Source organism: Manis pentadactyla, chromosome 12 (genome assembly GCF_030020395.1).
Source record: "Manis pentadactyla isolate mManPen7 chromosome 12, mManPen7.hap1, whole genome shotgun sequence".
NCBI classification, from domain to species: domain Eukaryota; kingdom Metazoa; phylum Chordata; class Mammalia; order Pholidota; family Manidae; genus Manis; species Manis pentadactyla.
The window spans coordinates 99949659-99970525 of record NC_080030.1 but is presented as its reverse complement, the minus strand read 5'-3'; positions in this window follow the sequence as shown (position 1 = coordinate 99970525).

Sequence of the window (20867 nt, the reverse complement as noted above, 5' to 3'; positions counted from 1 at the left end):
CGGTGATACATAAACAAATGAAATTATTTCAGCTTCATATAAGGACTATTAAAGTAATAATATAATCTGACATGGGAAAGAAACTTGGGTAGCTGGTGGCTGGTGGAGTGAGAGATTTTAGTGAGTGGTGATCAGAGAAAGCCTATTGGAGGAGGCATGCGGACCAAGATTTCGAAGACCAGAAAAGTGCGGCAGCCATGCAAATATCTGCAGAAAGCTTTCCAAGAAGAGGGGAATAAAAACAGCAAGTGCAAAGGCTTCTGGGTAAGGATGAGTTTGGCATATTAATATAGGAGATAAAGAGAGCCATGTGGTTGGACTACCTTGAAAAGGGAGACAATGTGGGTTATTTTTCATAATCTCTTCCTATCAGAACATTTTACTTGTATACCAAATAGTCATGTATTCTTTAACATAAGATGCTTTTTAGAAAATTATTAACTCGCTTTATAAAAACTTTATTAATAATCATGTATTTTTACTGATCACATTTTGAAATGCCTAAGAGACTATTGTTCTAATTATTCAGATGTACCTTTGGAAAATAGCTCTATTATATGAATTAGCTAGTAAGACTGTAGGTTTCTGGGATAATAATGATCATCTAAAAGTGTCCTGTCTTCTAGGATCTAAAAAAATTAAAAATGAGGGTCCAAAATATTAAATAAATTTAAAGGAATTTCCAAATCACAGAATTAGCAGGAAAGGACATCAGAACAGTTATTATAGCCTATTTCATATGTTCAAAGAATTAAGTAGAGATATGGAAGATATAAAAAAAGGCCCAAACTTCTAGAGATGAAATTTACAATATCTGAGATGAAAATACATTGGAATAGTTAATAACAGACTAAACATTGAAGAAGAAAATAGAGTGAACTTGGAGACATAGTAAAAGATACTTCCCAATATGAAATACAAACAGAAAAAGAATATTTAAAATAAAAATATCATCAGTGAATTATGGGGTAATTTCAAGTAACCTATATTCATGTAACTGAAACTCTTTTAAGGTAGTGAACTGGGCCAATAATAGGCCTCACCTAATTGGTTTTCTGTCTCTCAGGGATTAATGTCCCTTTTTTGTCTGATGTCCAGTATCTTTAAAGACACTGTTTCCTAAATTTTGCCTATTTTTTGTTTCGGTTGTTTCAGATGAAGTGTAAATCTGGATCCTCTTTCTCCATCTTGGTCAGAAATAAATAAAATGATCCACTGAGTTCTTGTAGGTGACAAAGTGATGGGTAGAGGCCTCACCACAGACACAGAATTTGCTTTATCAATAATGCTCCACATAATGCAATTATAGTCCTCTAGCAGAGAATAGCAACCACAAATAATCTACATCATTCCCAAGCAGAAAGCACAGATATTAGGGAAATGTCTAGAAAATATCTAAAGTAACAAAAAATAATACAGAGGAAATCCGATTAGAAGTAACTAGTAAGATCTTCCTAAGTTTCTCAGGAATTTGGGATTTCCCACACAGGGCAACCCTATTCTCATTAGGATCAAAATGGTCATCTCCTAGTACATATTCCAGATTTCATTTCTTTTTGGGTTTTTACAAGGATCACTACCCTGCTAACTCTGAAAACCCCAGCTCCTGGAGTTCCTTGAAGTCAAACACTTCAAAAATGGTCATACCTAATATGTTGCATTATAGGAAGTAATAATTGAGGGTTTGCATTACTACAAAAAAAATTTTGAAGAAATAATGGACTGCCTGTAATCAAACCCCACAATTAGGACCCCCATTCCCAATGTCCTGAGGTGCTTGGTGAATATTCTACCTGAAACCTGTTGCTTACAAAAGGCTCATCCTAATATTTCCTACCCTGGTGGATTTTAATTCACTAAATTTAAATGTCTAGCTTAGCTCTTTCCCCTGACAGATGTTTCTAGCCTAGAAGGCTCTTGCTACTTTTTCCAAGCCACAGAAAACAATGGCCATATCCACTGTGGCTGGAATTAACCCTGTTGACTCTGACACTTGTGATGTTTTTATCTACCTCTAAGATTATTAGGAGGACTAAGTAAGATGTGCAAGGTACATGGTGCATAACTGCACCTGAGAAGTGAAAGCTGTCATCCTCACCATCACAGTCATTGTTACGTGTACCAGCACCCTTACCATCACCACCATCACCATTATTCAGCAGGCTCAGGTCAGACAGAATACTCCTCCAGAAGAAAAACAGCAAAAATAAGCATGTGATAATAGTGGCCATTGGGAAAGACCACTGAAATCACATCTACAAAAATAATTTAAGTATTAGGTTGAATTTTAGGTCAAATATTAGAAAAAATTTGGAATATTTGCTTATTTAAAAATAGTAAAATCAGCTTATTTGGAAACATTTAATCCCCAAGTTGATTTATAGATTCAGTGAGATCCCTGTCAAAATTATAAATTGCTTTTTTGTAGAAGGACATAGTGTTGGACTATTACTGACCTTCTGACAATATGCCTCAGAAGAAGGATCATGTGCTTCCAATTGCAGTTGACCACAGGTGACTGAAACTAAGCAAAGTGACACCAGGAATAAGGAGGCACTACTGTATTTATACTGTGCTCTACAAAGTCTTCTAGTCTTCCATTGTTAAAGAATTTAAAGTAATAGAGTCCAAAATGGCTCATTTTACCCACAGAGATTCAATATTAAACAGGAAATAACATACACGGGAAACAACTTGGATATGCCCAAATAACTCCAAATTGACAAATAAGAATCTTGCTCTGACAGTGCCTATTGAGGTTGAAGCCATTTTCTACAAATACCTTTACTCTCACAGTTAAACTAAAGAGGAATAAATTAACATATTTCCAGCATCTTACAACAGTAATTCTCACCTTAGGTATCATAAATGTGTTTCTACAAAATTAAAGCATTTGTCACACTGAAATATATCCAAATTGAGCATTTGCGAATCAACATTCAGCCTCCCTCTGGTTAGGCCCGCCAGTTTTGGTTGAGTATGTGCAGGTATCCTCCTTTTCTTGTATTCCCCTACTTCTCTTTTGTGAATTTTCATTCTCTAATTCTACTTACAACTGTCAAGGAATAACTGAAGCCTACCCTTCCATAAAACCTTCTCAGGTACAACCCAACATTTGATATTTTTTCATGAGTCTTAGTTGTTTTGCTATAACTAGATGGTAATTTCTGGTTACAAGAACTATATTACACTTCTAAAATGTCCCATAGTACCTGACACAATGCTTGATTCATAGTGTGTATCCCATAATTACTAATACAACAAAAGGTAGCAAGGTAGCATCTCAAATCCCTGAAGATGGATCAATAAATGCCATTGGGTAGCCATCTAGAAAAAATAACATTAGAGCCATACCTTGTATTTTACATCAGGATAAATTCCAAATTAATCAAAGATTTAATTGTAAAAGTGAAAGCATAAAAATATTAGAAGAAACCTGGGAGAAGTGTTTTATAATCTTGGTGCAGAAGAGACCTATTTAAATATGACACAGAAGCTGTAAGTCACAAGATTGATAAATTCTAGAACATAAAAAATTTTAATAATAATCTTTATAGCAAAAAATACAATAAGCAATGGCAAAAGAAAAATGATAAGCTGGGATAAATATGTGCAACTCATATCACAAACCAATAAACAATGAACACCTACTACCTGATAACAAACGACCCACTAGAAAAATAGGCAAACGATGTGCACAGACAGTTCATGGAAAATGAAACACAAATGAATCTTAAGCACATGAATAAAAGAGTAAGAAAAATGAAAATTAAAACTACACTAATATACCATTCTTTACCTATTAGATGAGGAAAAATACAAAAGATAATAATAGTATTTGGCCAGGCAGTGGGGAAACAGGCACTTTTGTATGCTGCTTGTCAAAGTGTAAACCGGCCCAACCTCTGTGGAGGGTAATATAACAGTATCTATCAAAATTACAGAAGCACATACCCATTAATCCAATTCCACTTCAAGGAATTTTTCTTAAAGACATATTTAATAGGTGAAAAGACCTATATATCCAGTTATTCACTGCAATATGGTTTGTAATAGCAAGATTGAAAACTACTTAAATGCCCGTAATGGATTACTGGCTAAAATAGATTATGACACACCCAAAATAGGAAATAGTTTGCAGACAAGAAAAAAAAAAGAGAGAGGGAAAGACAATGTATTAGTTGGGCCATGGAATAATCTCCAAGACATGCATGTGGAAAAGCAAGATTCAGAACATTGTGTAGTATAGGCTACCATCTGTGCCAAGTGGGCTACACAACAAGAAAGTATAGAAGAGTAACATCCACTTTGCTTGTATATCCGTAAAATATCTATGTAATGATGTCCAAGAAATGGGAAACATTTGTTGCCTCTCAGTGGTGAAGCAATAATTTTCATAGTATTTTTATAAGGTACCTTTTTGGTTTTAGAAATTATGAACCACTTGATTTTTTCAAAATAAACATTCAAAAATATATTTTTTTATAAACCTTCCACAGCACCTAACAGTGCTTGACTAATAGCATGAACTTAGAAAATTCTAAACTGAGGGCAAGAAATACACAAATCTTAATATGTTCCTATGTCTGCTTTTTTAATTTACGAATTCTTTCATATAAATTATTATCGTTTTACTAAGTGTATGTAGACTATTTTTATCAGTGGTCTAAACAATTTGGACAACATGCGAATGTGACATGAAGTCATTGTAGTTAATTCCTGAGAAAACTTTCCCACAAAATAACACTAGCTTCAAATACTAAAAAGAATGCCCCCCAACCCCATTCCACTTGAGATACTTTTCTGTCTGTACATGAACAAAATCCCCTGTACAATTTTAAACTTCAATATGCTTAAGAAACACAATCCTATTTTAATATATGTGCAAAATTGATATTAACTGTTGATATAGTTTCAGTTTTTTCTTAACCCCAGAACAACATCTTTTGTTTATCTCATATTTTAACTAGAAAACCCCTATAAATCACTGGATATGAAGACTTGTTTCTATGGGCTATGAAGTATACAATCCTCTAGTCATAAATAAATATGCTTATTCCATCTGAGCAATAAACTAAAGGTCTGTTTTGAGGATTATATGATAAATTATAACTTACAAAATATTAAACAAAGAGTTCCGTTTTTACTGTTCCCTTTCCAACCCACCCCTTGCCTTCAGAATATGTTTTGTTTCCAAACAAAATGTAAGATCTTAGCATTTTTGAGCCCCCAATGCAAGCATCACTCTTTACCCTTCAAATTCCAGGTGAGAGCAATTCTAAAAATTATGACATAATTTGAATAACATCAAAAATTAATAAGTGACTTATATCAGTAAATCACAATTCCAGAACAGCCTAGAGTATTTATTCTCTCAGAAGTCCTGGTTTGGAACCAAAATACATTAGCTTGAGAACAACAAGTCTGCCTCCAATTAATTAATTAATTACACATAAGGCACAGAGTTATCTTTTCCCCCTCGGTCAATAAAACTCTGAAACCACAACAGAAAGCAGAGATGACCAAATCTAACAGGGTCAGGTGGTAACGTGGCTGGTAATAAGAGAAGCAGCAGGGAAGGTGGTACAATGAGAGGCCAGGCTCCAGTCTAAAGGGAGCAGTACTTCCTCTCAGTCCTGGTTCCAGACCTTTCAGAGAAACCACAAATTTGCATTTGCATGGGAAACTTTGTGATTGTTAAATACAGCAATTATGCAAAGTTTAGGTATAGTCACATTGTAAACTTTCCTTTTTAGGAGTCCCCCAAGTGCTGGAAAACTATGTGGTGCCATGGGTTAGTGAGAAAACCGTGCTGCTCAGGAACCAGAGCTTAATTGTACCTCTGCCCCAAAGCCACAGTGTGACCCTCAGGCAAGGTGGCTCCACTTCAGTTTTCTTATCTGTAAAATGGGAAATAGAATATTCACGGCTTTTGTAAGGGTTATAAATAAAAATGCCTCGGCATTCAAAAATAAAAATTGCACTTATTAATAGTTTCATAAGCCAAATAATAGTGTCCTTTAAGAACCCATCAGTTTCTACTCTAATTTAGATTTAATGAAGCACAGACCCTAGATTTAAATCTCAAATCTAGATTTAATGAAAAATAATACCATTTATTTGTAGGGAAGCCCCCCACACACACTTTCCCTACTGTTCTATAAGGACAGCTGTCCTCTGCTTCACCCCAGAAATGTCTGGCATTGAGAAACCTTGAAAACACAGTGTGTTGTACCTATGAGTAAGGAGCTAGGTAAGGGCCTTGAAGGCCGGACACATGTGTTTCTTCAGCACTTACATAACCATGAATTAGCGCTCTAGCAGTTTAAAAAGTACAGCTTTATGCAGAATAAAGTGGCTTCTTCTGAGTGCCCTCCATGACGACTCCCGTCGTCATCTTTGCTCTTCTCATCGCCCCAGGACCTCAGCGGCAGCCACGGACCCCAACATTATTACAGTTATAAATTACTACAAATGTGATTTACAGAAATCATAGAGTCTCAGGATACAGTCTTCAGTGTAGTTTGCAGCCACTGTTAAATACAGGCCTCGGATTTGTTAAACAGCGGACTTGGATGGTTTCCCAACTATGAACTGTCACCATCAGCTATTCAACGAAAGAATCTTGTGTGTCTAACAGGGTCACTTGTTCTATATGTTTATACACATAAGTACTGCCATGGAGTGGTGAAGATGAGAGGAAAGCGGGAATAAAGGTGAGGGTGAATAATGCAAGAGGCAGTTTTGGCATTGTGGCTCAGAGTTTGAGTTTGAGTTTGAGGTGGAACAATTTCTGGGTTGGGATAATTTCTGAATCCTAGCTTTATCATTTTCTAGTTGTTAAGAATTGGAAGAATCAATTCATCTGAAAAAAGTTGGGATACTCTACAGTGTATTTCCTCCTATATAGTAAGGACTCCACATTAGCTGTTATTTTCCTTATTTACAATGTCACATTCACATAATACAGAAATATTTTAAGCAACATATGAAGTCATTCTTCCATAAAATAATTGCAAAATAACATGTCTACATACTAACAGATTTATTTAAATTTTGAAAATCAGTTTATAGTCATCAAGATGGCATCCAAAAGAAGGTAACCATACGTGTCAATGGAAAGTTAAGATTCAATCATTTAAAGCTGTGACAGATTTATCAACACTGGACATATTACATATGTGATTAGATTAAATCACACTTAATAAAAGATAATGTCTTAAATCTTTGAAATAAACTATTAACTTCTTACATTTGACAAATTATGTATTCAAGTTGCACACATACATTATCTCATTTGATCCTTGGGATAAGCTATATGATATAAATAGATTCAAGAATAAAGAATCAAGGCAGAAACAGATTATGTGACTGGACGAATGGCGCTTGAATAGGAAATGAAGCTGAGGTCAGAATGCATGTTTCTTCACATCTCATTCAATTTTCGGAATACTATACCACATAAGTAATTTGGCATTTCCCCTTTTATGTTAAAACAAAACTGTGAATTTTATATTCCAAATTTATCAGTGTAAATTCTTTCAGGAATGGCTTAAATGACCTTAACTAGTCTTTAAATCACTGTTGCTGTATGGAAATATAAGTATTGTGTTGAGAATCATTGTTCTTTTATAAATATGTGCTGAATTCTCCGACCTCCCTATATGTAATGTTTAACAATTAGCGGTATCAATAGGAAGGAGAAATAGGAGCCCCTCTCTAATGCCACCCCTCCTATCTCCAGACTCCAGATGAAATCTTGCCATGGCAACCATTTGGTTTAGCATAGCAATCATTTGTTAAATTATAATATTCAGTAGACAGGAGACTAATGATATTCCAAGTTTCTGTTAAAACAATTATTCTAAAAACTGTGATTAAACTGAACTAGATAAACATTTTAATTTTGTAGAGAACAGTATCATGTAGGGAGTTAAATTAATATGGACTGGCTTTCTTTTTAAAAACCCAGTGAGGTGCCAAAGAGGAGGGCATTTACATCAGTTGCTATAGCCCAAGTCAAATTGATACTTCTATTAATTTCAAATAGTAAAAATGTTAACAGATACACCTTAAAATTATATTTGTAAAAAATGTGAGAAAGGACTAAAAGTACTGTCATGTGAATGGCTCAAATTTAATCTGAAATAAAAACACTACAGTCCTACAAAACACATTTGTTACTGAGGGAGAAGATGTACTGAGTCCTGGGTCCCAATCCAGTGAAGTATTGGTGAGTGTTTGACACCAGCTTCAGTGAGGGGTGGTCATGGGGGGGGAGGGCAGACTCTGATTTGTAGCATTTGCCAACTTCCAAGGTATAAATACTCCAAGACTGATTTCAAGCTCTCAATGTGAAGTCATTCAATGTGGCATTAGAAAGAGGGGTGAACAGTTGGCTCTCACAAGCCAAGGCAGTCCGACTCAGCCCACCACTGCCCAAACACCAGAACCCATCCAAAACCCCAGAGGGAGAATGCAGAAGCATGCATTTTTCAAAAGATTCCTCAGTAATTTCACTGCACTCAGTCCACAGACCAGTTTTTAGGATCCACCAAACTAGTTCATCATACAGCTACGGGAATTTCTGAAGGTAAGAAAGGGGAAAACATGTGTATAGTTTCTCCTATGCAGTGCACAGGTGAAAGTAATGCTGCCATCACTGTAACCTAGGAGAACTCTGAATTGTGGTAAGAATATCTCACCTTTAAATTAAAGCAAACTGTAAGGCATGCCTTTGGTGTCTAGCTACTTGTGAGATAAGTAATGAGCCTTTTTGATAACTTCCTGAGCAGAAAAAAAAAAAAGGTGCCCTCCCCTGGTAAAATAGTCCAGATAATTGCAATTCTTGATGTCAAATTATTCAACTGAAACCAACAAAACACAGGCATTCCCTTTTGTAGAATTCCACTTTCATATGACCTTTAATCTCTGGGTGTGCACGGATCTTCAAGAGATAGGATTATGAGAGAGATCAGTATTGGCTAAGTGTCTTTGCCAACTTGAGTTGGCAACTTAAGTCTGGAAGTCTGAGAAAAAGGCTTGCAGGCAGGTAGTTTATTTGGAAAGTGATCCCAGGGAATAAGTGAGGGATGAGGGAATCTGGGGACATGGAGGGAAAGTCAATGCAAAGATGGGTTATGTAGTTGGAAACCTCTATGGTCAATAATTGCTCAGTTCTCTAGGAGGCTCTGAGAGGCTTTATGGACATGCATTTCAGAACTGTCCCCCTGGTATTGAAAGAAGCATTTCTCTATCAGGTATATATCCTACTAGCCAAAAATAGGCCCATGGCATTAAATCCTTTGTCTCCATTCTTTTGGTTGATCATGCATGCAGCCCAGTGGTTCTAAGGGAAGAAGAGAAATCCAAGATGGGAAACAGGAAGTAACTGGCCCAGGGTGAGGCACTGTCAGGTTACACTTATGTAAATTTGGTAAAAGTCTATATTGATCTGGTCACTCCAGCAGTGACTCGAGCAAGAAGTGGGGCCAAGATAATGTAAAGTGATGCAATAGGGTCTGGTTCATTAGGCAATAATCAGGCAGTTCTACCTAGTTTGTGACTATTGCTTGGTTTCCATGATCTTATCCATTGGATTTAGACACCTAAAAATACTACCAAGGTAGGACCAGATCAACCCACAGATTGCTCTACATTTGAAAAATGGTAAGAGAAAAGATAGTCTTGCTCATAAAGGAACAGATGCATTTGTTTATTTTAAAACACTGCACCCTGTAAACCACATCAACTGAAGCATTTCTGGAGCCATTCAGAATGAACCCTGCAAGGGCTGTAAGACTGTAACAAAGAGATTCTATGCCATGTGAAGAGGAGTGGGGAGGAAGAGGGGTACAAAGAAATATTACTATAAAGAAAGAATATTCAAGGGCTCGAATATTCTCAGGGAGGCTCTGAAAAAGCAGACATCAGAGAGTCAACTTTAAATTAGTCCCAGGTCCTAAAATGGGATGTCTTACAACAGAGCCAGAGAAGCAATAACCTTTGACCTGTTTTCTATTCCCACTCCCTTAGCCCTGCAGAAACTAAGGTTACTAAGAAATATAAGGAAGCAAGCATCAGATAGTGCAGTGGAACTCAAACTTCAGCATTTATCAGTAATCTGGAGCACTTGCTGAAACACACCTTGCTGACCCCATCGCCAGAGTTTCTCATTCACCAAGCCCGGATGGGACCTAAGAATTCACATTCCCAACAACTTCCCAGCTGATACTGCTGATCCACAGCACACCACTGCAAGAACTGCGGGAACAGCAAAATAGAAAGGAGGCACCACTCTCTCTACCTGGATTCCCACCTGCAAAAACCTGACCTGAAGTAGAGGCAGTAATTGTAATTTTGAAAGAAAATGGAAGCATTTATTAATACATAAGAGTAAACCCTTTTCACTATTAAGATTGAATATTTGAGTTACAGACACTGTAAGACACAGAGAGGGCAGAAAATCCATGGAATTAGTCATGTATCTATCTAGCAGCAGACAAGCTCACACTGAAGAAATTTCAAGGGGAAGAAAAACAAAAATAAAGACCCTTTCTGACTAAATCTCACAACTGTTTGAATTGCAAAGATAAGCAACTGATCTTATTAAATCTGTTTTTACATTTAAAAAATTTGAAAAATTACTTAAACATTTATTGACAGTAACAAAATTTAGGGTTTCACCCACTAAGCAAATGTAATTCATTTAAATTTTATGATTAATATGAAAATTTCAGAAATATTTAGTACTACTTGCCTTAGAAAACAACCCAGATAATTTTTATGCACACCAATGTTTGAGGACACCTGTCAGTAGTAGTTGTTCTTAATAATAGCACAGGGCTAGTATAGAAGTCATCCCCTGTACCCCCCTGGCAGAGAGAAGAAATGTTATAGGAAAAAAAGAAACCTTAGGTACATTGCAAACCGCAGAGCAGAGCAGTTTGGGGACTGGAATCTGCCGTTAGATTGCTTGGTTTAAATAGCAGTAACCTTGGACAAGCTATTTAATCTCTCTAAGCCTCATTTTCTTATTTAAAAATGAGGATAATAATTTCTACTTCATAGAGTTGCTATGAGGATGAAATGAGATAATATATATGAAGCACTTAGCACAGTGCCTGCCATACAGCAAGTTCTTAACAAACATTACTATTATCATTACCACATTAGTCCTTGGAGAACACCATAGTATACATATAACATACAATGAGGTGGGATGTAAAGAGAAATTTCTGTGCTACACAGATGTAAAGTGCCATTTGTTGATCTATTTTTTCTCTCCCTCTCAGAGGGAAATACAGTAAGTTTGGTATGGTAGAGAAGATATCTTGATTGTTTTTGCATACAATTAACCTCTCAGAACCTCACTTTCTGAATGGCAATCATAATGCAACGCTTAGCTCTCAGGAATGTTGTAAGATCAGAAGAGATGGCAATGTTGTGAAGAGCCCACCAGTGAGCATGGACACAGTCATGAAGAGTGAGGGACATGGCTTCGAAGCATCTTCCCTATGCTAGGGAGCTCTTGGGTTGCAACAGAAAAAACTGCAGGATCCTCACATCTGGGCTTAGAGGAAAGTAAGAAAGATGTTCTTGGGAAAATCGACTTCTTAGGACACAAGATCTGAGAAGATTGCCATTAAAATTCCTGCCTACCACTATCTTTGGGCAGGTAGTCAAGAACATTTTTAAAGATCAACACATAGAGATAGAAAGAAATAAATTTAATTATTTATAATGTGCAACACTAGGAAATTAAAATTCTGAGACTAGCTTTTGGCCTGAATCACTATCAAGTTTCTGCTCCTGAATGTTCTTAGGTGTCAATATTCATCAATACTAATGACTATAAGGCAAGAAGTAAAATATTACTGTATTAATGGCTATTTAAAAAAACAGTAAGTACTCTGAAACCTGTGACTATCAGGATATTATATGTGATTGACATCTAACGTTATTTATAAAATATAGACTGCACAAAAGTTTAGTAAATATCCTAGGAAAAAGCTATGTTCAACACTTCTAAATCTTACAGATACTGTTTTGCAATGAACAGGTATAATATAACTTATTTTACCTACGCTCAGATAAACAAGATTTGATTTAATCACCTTGTAGCCATCAGAGAAATAAGAATGAAAGGAACTGTGCCAGGATCTGTCCAGCATCACAAGTGCCTGGGTCAGTCTTTTCTCTACTTTAAAAGAAGAGTAATAAGTGAACTAGCGACCAGGGTCAGACTGAAGTAGAGGAGCTGGAAGGCTTGTTGAGTCAATATATGAACTGACAAGCTCATCAGCCTCACTGTGGCTCAGTTTCCTCATCTGTAAAATGAGCATGAGAGTTTTCACTGACAGCCCTGGAAGCATGTAAATTCTGTGATTCTAGGCTTAATTCTGGAGGTACCAAAGCCACAGCTGAGAAACTCTGCTTCTCTCACTGGGCTCATTCCTGGATATAGATACCGACCCCAAATCACACACCATTTTTACAGACTTCTTCATAGGCTGCAAGACACTGCAGAGATTGTTTGGATGACAGCGTTACCTAAGGCAACGCACATCTTGAATACAGACAGGCCTTTCTTCTGAAAGGACTGTGAAAACTGTGAGTTGATTGCAGTTAAAAAGACCATTGAAATTCAGTGCAACTGGAAAACAAACTTTATTCCAGCATTAAAATAAACAACTTTGTAATAAAATATACCAGGATTTTATACTTTAAAAACAAAGATCCTAGGTGGATATGACTATGTGTAACATTTGAATATTTATGTATAAATTTGTAATTTACTGCAAATCACAGAAGAGCATTGGTTTACCTAATAAGTAATCAGTGTATTAAGGGGATTCTAAATTGAAGAAAGTAATTTAAAATGGCCAAGCATGCTTAATGAAAATTATCCCTTTCTAATATCTCTTTTCTAATTAATAAGTGTTTTAGAAACTTTAGAAGCCAGGTGTCAATAAATAAAATATGAAGTCTAGGCATTTTTACATCATCCAGACTTAGATGGTATTTTAGGATTAGTAGGACCTTTAAATGTCACCTGTTTAATCCCCCAGCATCACATCTGCCAAGTGGACATCTAACAAATGTTTGAATTCTTTAAGTTTCAGGGAAGTTACTGCCTCTTATTTATCTTCAGAGAATATGGATTGTTAGAATTTCTGCTATTTTGCCAAGATCCAATCTAAATTTTTAACTTAACAGAATGAATAAATAATTTAATGATTGGTGTCTACGTTCAGAACAATCCTTTAGCAAGAGCAAACAGCTTAATTTAATTCAGTTGCGACTAGATTCACGTGGCATCAGGCAGACTCCACAGCGCAGGCGGAAAACAAATTTCCATGATACTGTTCTCGGTATTGCAAAGACCTACTATGCTCGTCCTAGACCCTCAGGCTTGCAGTCGGAACCTGACACTGGCCGCGGCCTGGTGCGTCTTAAAGACCCACAGTCAGTGAGCCCTGTTCCGCCCGAGCCAGTGAGAACGAGGCCTGACTGGCTATTGGTCATGGCCCCTGAGGGCTGGGATTACCTGGCAGCTCGCGTTCCCAAGCCCCAGGCTGGACCCCTTGTCCCACCACTCATACCAAGTTTCTATTTATGGGCTTCTGCCTTGTTTTCTACTTTATATTCAAGCTCCCTACCCTGAATTCTAATCCATTTGCCCAGAATCGCAACAATATGCCTTCCTCTTGTCTCCTCAAAGGGGCTGGATCCTAGATTTCTATATTGTCAGCCACTAGCTATGGTTCTAGTTCTATGTGGATCTATTCTCCCAGAAACAAGTGACCTCTAACCTGTCTCTAATTATCTACTATCTCCAGATATTTCTACGGCTGGGCCCCTACTCACCATTTTAAGAACTGTGATATTCGTGGCAGTTTGCCTCAGCCCTGAGCTACTTGCCCTTGAACACGGGATAGAGACCTCTGGCCACACTCCACGGGAGTCAGCCCTACTTCATGTCAATCTCTCTGGGGCATCGTGAGGAAAGAAAAGGGGTCCTGGCCTGGGTCAGTTTTCCAAGCCTTGTCCCCACCTTACCCTAACTTACTCCACTTACATGCTACTGAAGTCCCAAAAAGCCTGGTGCTAGAAACCCTCTCGGCTTACTAGGACAACACATTTAAAGAAGGAAATATTCTTCAAGGATCTTCAGCAAGTTGATTCTGACTAAGGTACAAGGATTAATACACAGAAGTTTAATGAACAATTAAGAATATATAGACCATGAGCAAGAGTTCTACAGGATGATATGGTCAAAGAGGATGCCTGTTAAGCTAAATGATCTAATAGTGATAAAGTTAAGAAACAAATTTCAAGCTATGTAGGGAGATATTTTTAAGCAGCAAGATCTGACCATCACCCCTTAAATCTCATCCTGTAAGTGACTTCAGCCAAGCAAAAATCACAACCGTGGCTCCTAACTGCCGGCACCGCATGCGAATTTTCCCCTCCCACGCCCTTGTCTGTCATATTTACGTGGTGATTGTATTCTCTCTTGAATTTTTGTCTATCCCATCTGACTACATCTTATCTCTACAAGCAGATTACAAACTCTATACCTTATCATACCAGGGATGTTTTCAACAGACGACAAACTCACACTAAATTGAACTGAACTGAATTGAAACAAAATGGAAAAAAATTAACTTTATATTGCAGAAGAACTAAGCTGACAAAGGAATAGAATCAGATGCTTTATACAGTTCTGAGACTAGAGAAAACTGAGGCTTAGAGGGAGATTGAAAACGACACAAATTAGAAACAGAATGTGCAACAACTGTAATACAGGCAAATGCCATTAGTTAAGGACTGCAGGCGGAATAAAGGCCCTTTAAAGACATTCACATCCTAATTCCTGGAAACTGTGAATATATTACCTTGAAGGCAAATGGAACTTTGCAGGTGTGATGAAAAAACTTTAGCTGTGGCAGTTGCCCTGCATTACCCAAATGGGCCCAATGGAAGCACGTGAGTCCTTGAAATTGGAAGAGGGACTCCAAGTAGGGAGTCAGAGACAACACGGGAGAATAAGGAGAGATTTGACACATGAGAGTGATTCAACTGCCATTAAAGGCTTTGGAGATGGAGGCTGGGTACCGTGAGTCAAGGAATATGGTACCTTTAGAAGCTGGAAATGGCCTTCAGATGACAACCAGAAAGAAAATAGGGGCCTCAGTCTCATGATGACAAGCAACTGAATTCTGCCAGCAGCTCAAATGAGCAGAAACAGATTCTCCCCTGGAACCCTCAGAACCTCTGCCAACACTATGATTTTCATCTGGTGAGATCTGAACTGGACTTCTTACCTACAGAACAGTAAAAAAAAAAAACACGCACCTGTTATTTTTTATATATAAATACTAAATTTATGGTAAATTTTTATGGCAGCAATAGGAAACTAATACTAGAAGAGAGAGGGCGTCTTTCCAATGGGTTTCAGCACTGGGAAAGTTCACTATGGATTCAATGTGACCAAATAAATGACAGTAGAATGTTCATTGGATGAAAGGGTTATACTCAACTTTATTTCCACAGTGGCAGGTCAGTCACTAGAATCCTGTTCACTCAGAGCAAGTCTGCACGCAGCAAGCCGGTCTCTGCCCCAAGGCCTCTCTGCCCACACAGCCATTCTCTGGGCCTCTCTGCCTGCACAGCTGTCCCAGTCTCTGTCCTCAGCACTGCCACCACTCCAGTCTCTGCTCTGCTCTCCTGCAGCCTTGACACCGTGTTGCCCAGAGCACTGGACAGAGCTCTTTATATAGAGTCAATAACAATGTATTGCTCACATATGTGCAGTGAGCTAGCCAACCAGGGCCAGGTGAGAATCCTGGCCACAGGAACCTTCATTTTATCCACACTCCACCCCTCCAGGATTCTTGCCTTTCAATCTGTGTGCCCTCAATCCTCTGCAGTGGTCCCTGTGCAAGGAAGCTGGAATATTGTAACCAAATTCTATAATCTACAACAATATACAAATAACAAAAATTATGACAAATGATAACCCTCAAGCCTGAGGAGATCCATTGCCACCAACTGGTCATCCTGGCTGGATTCAAACCAGCTTTACTCAAATGAGTTAACCAAAAGGACCACGGGTGGGCCTTACAATACTCACCTTCTCCAGCCTCTCCAGCAAAAAGTCTTGCAGACACACAGGCCGGTCTTGTTGCTTTACCTCTGCCTCTGCTTTGTCCTCAGCAGCCGGAACCGCCGCTCCGGTCCCAATCGCTGCGACAGCTCCAGTCATGCAATTTCTTTCTGTCTGCTCCTACCTTTACAAACCAGCCCACATCTGGGTCCTCGTGACCTTCATGAGGCCCTTTCAATTCTTCCTTTGAGAAGCCGATTGTATTTCCTTCTGTGCCTGAGCCTGAGGACAGAAGCAGAGCCTGGAGCGCCCCACAGCCTGAGGATGGGGCTGCACCTCTCCTGGAGGAACCCGCGGGTGCCGAGTCCTTCTGGCTTTCCACCAGCTTTCCACCAGGTGGGGTTTCAATCGAGGAGGGGCCTCCACCCCCACCTGTTCGTCAAACCTCTGCTCCTCCATTTCTGGGGCTGACGGCTCCACTACATCCCTCACCTGCCCCACGGCACCTGGCGGCCTGCACTCTCGTGCTGCTTCCTCTCGGGCCACCACAACATCCTTTACTATTTCCATAGCACTTCATAGTGACACCATTTCAGTCAGCAACAAATTTTCTTTCTCTTGGGGCAGACCCCAGTCCTCCACCCCTTCACAGTACCACGTCCACAGGGGGCACTCGGATGTCTCCCCGTCCATAGGGGCAGCCCGCTGAAGCACTCCTTCTGTGAGGGCAGCCTGTTCTTTTTCCTTGGTCACCAGTGAACCCTGCCGACATCGCCAATTGTCTTGCCAATGGGTTTCAGCCCTGGGAAAGTTCACTATGGATTCAGTGTTACCAAAGAAATGACAGTAGAGCATTCTTGGGATGAAAGAGTTATACCCAACTTTATTTCCACAGTGGCAGGTCACTCACTAGAATCCTGATCAGTCAGAGCAAGTCTGCAGGCAGCAAGCAGGTCTCTGCCTCTGGGCCTCTCTACCTTCACAGCCGTCCCAGTCTCTGTCCTCGGCACTGCCACCAGTCTAGCCTCGTCTCTGCCCTCCTGCAGCTTTGCAGCCATGCCACCCAGAGCACTGGGTGGAGCTCTTTATATAGAGTCACTAACAACAGATCGCCCACATATGTGTGGAGAGATAGCAAACCAGGGCCAGGTGAGAATCCTGACCATAGGAACCTTCATTTTATCCACAGAGGGCTTATATGCCAGCCCTAGTTAGTTGGACAGTTAGAGTCACTGAGACTGGTTCATGTGCACAAGGGTTTAGAGTGTAAACACTAACTGTGCAGTTTGGGGGTAAGGGCTCAAATGCAGAGCTCAGGAGACATTTTGGGGGCAAATAGTGGGTGATCCTACCCAAAGACCTATCTGATTTAGTTCTTTTTCTTTTCTCCAACTCTTCTTCATTGCCTTGCTCTTCTCTAATTTTCCAACTTTTATTTAGTGATTTATTTAACAAATCTTTTATGGTCTTAGGAATCCAAAGATACAACATACAACTCATAACCTCGTCAGGACAACAGATGTACCAACAATTGACACTGTATAAACAGTTGACAAAGTACTTTCACCTGCATTCTCACTGAACCCTCACAGCATCTTTCTAGGCAGGACACTAGTTGTACTGTGGACTCCAAGTAGACACTGTGTGTGTGTGTGTGTGTGTGTGTGTGTGTGTGTGTGCATGTGTGCGCACGCACATGCACAGAAAAACACTCTAAACGGAGAAGGGGAAAAATTCTGAGGAAAGAAAAAGATGACCTGCTAAGCTTTAACTGGTTTAGTCTGCACAGTGTAGACATGGCCATGACTAAGAAATATTTTGCCCCCAAAGGAATTCAAAAATCAAAATATCTTTTGAATGAAATTAAATATGGACCAGAGAGAATTGTTATTAGAACTAAACATTAATCTAAATATTAAATAAACTTCCATCTTGTGAACCATTAATGTTCAAAGTAGCTGTTGAATTTCTCCACTACTGTGAGTAAAACCCCAACAATCGGTTTACCAGAATCTCATAAAGAGACAGGAAGTACGTTCACTGCACACCTACCCACCCAAGTCAGACCCTGTGGGGAGACTTTACCGGCCTTATCTCACTTACCTCGCAACAGGCTCTCCAGTCACTCATGGAAATTTGAAACAGACAAAATAAGTGTGTTGGCCCACTAGTAGAGAAATATTTAAGAAAAATCGACAATGAAGTGATAAAATTGTTACCAGTGGGACAAACTAGACAGCAAAAAAAAAAAAAAAGACAGATAAAGGTATGTAATAAACTGTTCATTTCCTATTGCAGTTGTAACAAATTACCAGAAGCTTAGTGACTTAAAATAATTGTCATATAGTTCTGAAGGTAAGAAGTCCAAAATCTGTCTCATGTGGCTAAAGTCAAGGTTTGGAAGGACTGGTTCCTGGTCATCTTCTAGAAGACACGTGCGTCCCTTGGCTCGTGGTCCCTCCCTCCATCCTCAAGCCAAGCAGACAGCATCTTCTAATCTCTGTCACTAATTTTCTTACCTATCTTTCAAAAGAACCCTTGTGCTTAAATTGGCCTGCCCAGAAAATCCAGGACAAATCCCCATCTCAAGATTCTTAATCACATTGGCTAAATTCTCTTTGCCGTGTATGGTGAAATATTCACAGGTTCAGAGAGTTATCTTTGGGGCGTTGGTGGGGCATTACTCAAGACTATCACATAAGTATATGTAGATTAGAGTCAGGAAGAAAGAGTATAGCTAAGAACAAAGAAGTATTGAAGTGGGTCAAAAACTGGGTGAAATGCCTAAGCACAGCAGAGAGTGGATGTTATATATGTTATATTGTTTCTAAAATATGCTCTGTGATGCAATATGTGTAGTTGTTAGAAGTAAATGAGCTCTCTATGCAGACAACAGTGTATGAAAGCTGGTGAAGCAATAAATCTATGCTGATTTGCAAAACAAAGCAGACTTGAGCTGTCACTCTAAGAGGGACAAATTCAGAAGCGGGACATAAAAACAAGGTTGGTTGAGGCTAATGTACTACACAAAGTCTCTCTCGAGCTTGGGCAATGTCAGTACATTTAAGAGGCTAGATACAATTATCCCAACCATTGGTATTCCTATTGGATACCATTTATAAAGGTCTACGTTGCAGGCTATTACTATAAAATATATGTGATAGAGAAACATCACCAGTGCCTGAGAAGCAGCAGTTAAGTTCATAGCCCAGGCATGTAGCCTGAAGAAAGCATCCCTCCCATCACACTGACACTTAATAACATAGATGCCTAAGCTCCCTGCCTTCAGTCTTTCCCCACAAAAGGCATATATCTCAATGCCAAGATTATCTTTCTGAAACATACGTCTGGTCACCATGCTTTCCATCTCAACCTCTGATAATCCCCACAGTCTACAGAAGGAAGTATAAACTCCTTGGTTTAACACATGAGGCTACCTAACTTTATAATTTTATCTCCTACTCCTCATTTTCATGTGTTCAACAAATGCTTTTGCCAAATGGATGTCTCAGTATTTAAGATATCTTTCTCATTCTTATCTGTGTCTTTGAATGTGCTGTTCTTTGGCTTGCAAAAACACCTATCCATTTGTTGGCTAGCCAGTTACTTAATAAAGCCTTCCTGAAACTAGCTCAGTAAAGTTCTGAATTCTTCCTCTGCTCTGTTCCCAGTGCTAACATAGAGGCATAGAGAAAATGTTCAAAAGGTACAGCAAAGTTGAACCCAAACTAAGCTAGTATCACTTTCCAAAGGGTTCCCATCAAGTCAGGCCCAGCAAGGGCCTCCAGGGAAATTATTTTCAACATGCGTTGCCCATCAGAATCAACTCTGAAGCTTCTGTAAAAGATAAAAAATTTCCTAAGACCCAACCAAGGTGGACTAAATAAGTATCTGTGTGAGTGGTGTGGACAGGGCTTGTAATGTTTTAATAAATTGCACAGTTGATTCTGATGCAGAAAACGGAATGAAGATTCTCAACCAGGCAAATGCCACAACAGAGATAGAGCAGCCAGCTGGGAGGGTGGAGAAGAGGAGAAGGTCTAAGCCAGAACTACACAGGTAGCCAGGGCCACAGCTGTGAAGGCTGAGACTCAGGGCAGCAGAGAGACAAAGTCAGGACTGGAGTGGAAGCTCTTCTATCTGGACCAGAGAAACCTCAGAATTGGATAGAGTAGAACTCAGGAAGAATCGGGAATAAACGTTATATGAAGATGGTCTCTCTCTCTCAAAATACCTTGGGGTACTATACTCCCCCTTCTTCTTGTGAGGATATGAAATGGAAGGGGCCTGGCCTACATGTTGAGAAGAAGCGAGGTGAATGAGGCAGGCACCGGAACATAGCGTTAGGCTACTACTGACTTTCTGACACAATGTCAGAAGGAGGTTCATGTGCTTCTGGGCTGCCCTTGACAGGTAACTCTCAGCAGTGGGAAACTTATTCAAGCAGCAACAATTCATCACCTGGGAACTTGTCAGAAAGGCGTTGAGGATCCTGCCGCAGACCCACTAAATCAGAATCTGTAGCTTCAGGAGGTCCCCAGGTGATTTAAAAGCCACATCAGAGTTTGCAAAGCACCCAACCCTGGTGCCAGATGGCAATACTGCTGTAGACCACACTATGAGAAGCAAAAAGTCTTCACCTGTACCTGAGCAGGTGGAAGAATTTCAAGCATTAAGGATTGTGAGCAGTCTGAGGGAAGGAATCTCAACAATTACCTTGACTCAGCACTTAGCACAAAGCTTTGGTGACTAACAG